Source organism: Macadamia integrifolia, unplaced genomic scaffold (assembly GCF_013358625.1).
Source record: "Macadamia integrifolia cultivar HAES 741 unplaced genomic scaffold, SCU_Mint_v3 scaffold1259, whole genome shotgun sequence".
NCBI classification, from domain to species: domain Eukaryota; kingdom Viridiplantae; phylum Streptophyta; class Magnoliopsida; order Proteales; family Proteaceae; genus Macadamia; species Macadamia integrifolia.
In genome coordinates, this window is record NW_024868136.1 from 80,477 (window position 1) to 85,555 (window position 5,079).

Consider the following 5,079-nt stretch of genomic DNA (forward strand, 5'->3'; position numbering starts at 1 on the left):
CTTGAGATCATAATCTAAGGGTCTAGATCAAAACAAAAAAAAATAACTTAAAAAAACTAAACCAGATCAAAGGTAAACATAAAAAACAATTAAACTTAATTAATCTAAAAAATTAATTACCTAAATCCCTTTAATTGGACCGAAATAAATCAATTCATATCTAACGAACCGTATTGAACCCAAATGAGACTAATTAAACATAATTAATCTAAACAAATAAATTAGAAATTAATTTATTACATTAGATAAGCTAGTTCTAAACTGCAATTAGGAGAAGAAAAATACCTTAAGCCGGCTTTAATCAAGGAACAAGGGGAGATAAACCTTGTGCTTTGAGCCCCCCAAATCGAACCAAACCGGATAAGATCTCCCGGCTCAATGAAAGATTAATGTATTAAACTTTTAAACTTGGAGAATGTTTGATTTTAGAGGGAAGAAGTTAGCCAAAAACCTTAATGGGGCCATCCTCTCTCCCGAATTCTCAATTTTTCTCCTCCCTTTTGAATAGGGGAAGGGCCATTTTTATAGCCATGGGACTTGGGGCAATTTTCTCAAATTTCCGATGTGGGACTAAAACTAGAGAGGATTGTCCAAAAGGCCTTGCTTTTGGACAAAGTGGAGCACGGCCTGTTGGAGGCCGAGGTGGAGCACAGCCTGGTGTACGCTGAGGTGCAGCACGGCCTGATGGAGGCCGAGGTGGAGCACGGCCTGATGGAGGCCGAGGTGGAGAACGGCCTGATGGAGGCCGAGGTGGAGCACGGCCTGTTGGAGGCCGAGGTGAAGCACGGCCTGATGGAGGCCGAGGTGGAGCACGGCCTGATGGAGGCCGAGGTGGAGCACGGCCTGATGGAGGCCTAGGTGGAGCACGGCCTGATGGAGGCCGAGGTGGAGCACGGCTTGTTGGAGGCCGAGGTGGAGCACAGCCTGATGGAGGTTGAGTTGCAGCACGGCCTGATGGAGGTTGAGGTGGAGCACGGCCTGATGGAGGCCGTGGTGGAGCACGGCCTGTTGGAGGCCGAGGTGGAGCACTACCTGTTGGAGGCCAAGGTGGAGCACGACCTGTTGGAGGCCGAGGTGGAGCATGGCCTGATGTAGGCCGAGGTAGAGCACGACCTGTTGGAGGCCCAGGTGGAGCACGACCTGATGTAGGCCGAGGTGGAGCACGACCTGATGGAGGCTGAGGTGGAACATAGCCTGATGGAGGCCGAGGTGGAGCACGGCCTGTTGGAGGCCGTGGTGCAGCACGGCCTGGTGTAGGCCGAGGTGGAGCACGACATCAAATTCTAATTTTTTTGAAAAAAATTTATCTTGAAAGTTTATAGGAAAATATGGTCATTTTCTACTCTAAGTTTGAAAATTCTCCAAGTCTAAAATATCCAACATGTAATCCTTCATATTGTCATCATTGCCGGGGGGTGACAAAATTCTGTGCCTACACTCCCTCTCACGCATAATTTGGATAACTTGGGTGAGTTCTCTCGTAAGATTTTGATGGCTTGTCATGAGGAGGGCCATATTTTTTTCTAAGTCACTTATTTTACTTGCCTCTCTAGTGTTGGTAAACCCAGGGGCTTGCTGATAAGATGATAGAAGAGAGGCCCTAGAAAAACTAGCCTGAGGTCCTACATTTGACCTAGGAAAAGTATTTTCGGAAAAAGATTGTTGTGCAAAGGGAGACCTTTGGGGTCCAAGTTGACCTTGATTATGAAAATTGGAAGGCCTTGCTTGGTTGCCCTGATTCCAAGAGAAATTTGGGTGATTTCTCCATCCTAGATTGTAGGTGTTACTATATGGATTATTCTGATATAAGGCATTAACATATCATTAGAAGTGCCCCCAGAGGTGTTGGGGCATTCTTCTATGGCATATCCAGGGGCTGACACCAAGCACAAATCTTAACCAAATTGACTAATGATGGCTCTCTAAGAACAATAGCCTCAATCCTCTTGATTAGGCTATCCAAATGGCCTTCCTTGTCTACTCTCCCATCCACAAAATATCCTTTTCCTCCTATGGTTCTTTTACTCTCTTGGGTTGATTCCCACTCACGGGTTTTGTCAGCTAAGTCAAGTAAGAATTCCCATGCCATTCCTTCATTTGTAAAGAATGTGAATCCCTCAGGGCACATAGACTCTATCTTTTGTTTCGTTGGGTAATCAATACCCTCATAAATTATTTGACATAATGCCATAAGTCTAGGCCATGGTGAGGGCATTCTTAGAGTAGATCCTTGAATCTCTCCATAAGTTTGGAAAATGACTCACTAGGCTTTTACCTAAACTGAAGGTTATCACTTCTAAGCTTATTGGTCTTGTGAATTGGAAAAAACTTCTTAAGGAAGACAACTGTGAACTGTTCCCATGAGGTTATGGAATTTTTGGGTAACTCATACAATCACTTCTTAGATTAGTCTTTTAATGCAAAAGTGATAAACCTAAGCTTAACAGCATCATCAAAAAGCTGTTGGATCTTAATTAGAATACATACCTCTTCAAATTCCCATAAAAAATAGGCATGCATCCTCAGAGATCAACCCATGGAAGTGGGGCAACATAGTGATGTATTGAGATTTGAGTTCAAAATTATTACCTTGGGCTTGTGGTAGAACTATTCAGGAAGATTGGACTGCTCTAGCAGGGTAGAACCTATCTTTCAGAGATTTAGGTGAAGAGTTTTGATGTTGATCTCCCATATTGAAAGGTTTTAAAGAGAGCAAACGTATATGGTCACTACTTGTCGGATCTCTTCTTTCTAACCGATTCTTAGTATTACGTACCCACCTAACACTCATGCAACAAAAAACTACCCATAACTAGAGTAAGACAAGCACAAAAGAATGGATAGCAAAAAAAAATTTTTTTTTTTATTTTTTTGTTTTTTTTATTTTTTGCTTTTTGAGAGCTTACCGGTAGGGATCCGGGGTTGCTCAGGTCAATTCCTGACGTACTGCTACAGGGCAAAACTTGTCTTTATCATACTATGAGGCACGACGACCTCCACCGATACAACTATTATTGCAAGTTGTTCTTCTTAGGAATTCAATAAAAGAAAAGGACAAACAAAACAAAGCACTCCAATTTACCAAAAGAAAGCGAAAAATAACATGGAACTGTCTCCCTGGCAACAATACCAAAAACTTGTTTGAGATTTTAAAATGTAACTACAAGCGTACGGATCAGTGTAACTATGGGTCGAACACAGGGAGAGCAGCCACTTTATTTTTTTGCTTCTTTTAATAATGTGAAAGTGAACCAATTAATGATTGTGATCTAATTCTAATTACCGTCCTAAACATATGTATCTAAAATAACGTCCTAACCATTCATCATCTAAGAATTTAAACACGCAAGCCACGTAATTAAAATTAAATAAATAAATAGCTGAAAATAAACACCCCACGCATTAAAAAGCAATAAAGGAAAAAAATACTGAAATAAAAATAAAGTAAAAGAAAGGGGTTAAAGCTAGAGAGAGACTCACAAATAGGTTTCTCTACTTAGCCCGAGGAATGCATCATAATATGAGCTTCCCTACTTGACCAAAGAGTCACTCTTTCAAGGGTTACTCTACTTGGCTTTAGGGAAAAGAAAACAATTAAAATAAAAATAATAAAATAATGGTTCTATGGCTAGGAGGGGCAAAACCAATGCATACACTAGCCATGAAACTTAGGGGAAAGGGATAGCAATAATGTAACGACTGAAATTAAAATCCTAAATTAAGAAAGAAAGGGTAGTCAGAAGAAGGAATGAGAGGGGGGAGAGAAGACTACTGAATGAGCCTATTTACTTGAACTTCAACTTTGAACTGAAAACTTTATCGATTTGAGATACTGTCAGTACTAAAAACCAGATCTGGAATGAACCAAATTTGAAATTTCTAGTACTAGAGAAAACAAATCTGAAGAAAAAAATTGAACTTAAAAGACATGCTTCATAGCTTATTTTTGTCACCTAGAACTAAGCCTAGAACTAGAACTTGAAAATTACAACTTCAATTGTTTAAACAATAAAAATAAAAGACTGATTCAAAAACAATAGTACTTGGATAAATTGAATAAAAAGAACTTACAAAAGTGTTTAAAGCATAAACCTAGAACTAGAGCTAGAGAAAGAGATAGATCAACTAAGAAAAAACCCTAAAAGAAGAATTAAGTATCTACTCCCCTTGTATTAATTCTATTATATAGAGAATGGGGGAGGGAAGCTAACGATTTTATCTTCTAAAAAAAAGTTTTTTTTTTATCTTGTTGATGAAGTGGAGGAGAGAGAAGAGAGAAAACGTGTGGAGAGAGATCTCCCACGATTTTTCTTGTATTTTTTTTTCTATTTTTTTCCCTTTTTATATTTTTCTCTCTCTTCTTGTGTAAGACCCCCTTTGGCTGATTTTTCTTTCTTGGATTTGGACAATATTCTATTTTAATGGGAAATTCCATCCATGCCCTTGTCTTTTTTTTCTTCTTCTTTCTTATCTTTTTCTCTTTATTTTCTCTCTCTCTTCTTCAAACTTGCGTACAACCATCTTGGCCGACCTCCTTTAAGTAATGAGTAGGAGGGAGAAAATCTTCTAAAAAAAACCTCAACAAAATGGCAGCTAAGAGGTTCGAACTTAAGACCTCCTAATAAGCAAGGGATCTTACACACCACAACTCACCAATTACGTTAGGTAGTTATTGTTACCAAAAACAAATCTTTAATCACTTAAGGATGTGATCCATCGATCCTTGTTGGTATTTGAAATATTCCTTATACCCTTGGGACAACTGCAGATAAGCTGGTTCTGCATCTCGGTTCAGTTCTGATCCATTATTTTTTCTGGCCCAAAAAGAATAATCACTTGTATGGTTGACCAAATGAATGTGTACTTACAATTGAACACGTCCATCTTGCTCAGAATTTCGTCCTCTTCGCAACCATGATAAGAAATAGGACCTCTGTACGTGTAAAATTGGAGATATAGCACCCGATAGTCCTTAAGGCCTTGAAAATATAAACCTGCAAAAAGAGAGTAAAACTCAAGGTAGCTTCATTCTAAATATGTAAAATGCATGTTTTACTACACTAGATTTCACACATAAAT

The 5,079-nt window shown here is 39.3% G+C and overlaps 1 non-coding gene across 1 annotated transcript; it reads left to right on the plus strand.

Annotated features, from left to right (window-relative positions):
• Positions 1-2,197: 2,197 nt before the first annotated feature.
• On the plus strand, positions 2,198-2,304 carry LOC122063242. The gene has a single exon (XR_006135277.1). It is a non-coding gene; the product is annotated as a small nucleolar RNA R71 (small nucleolar RNA).
• Positions 2,305-5,079: the final 2,775 nt, after the last annotated feature.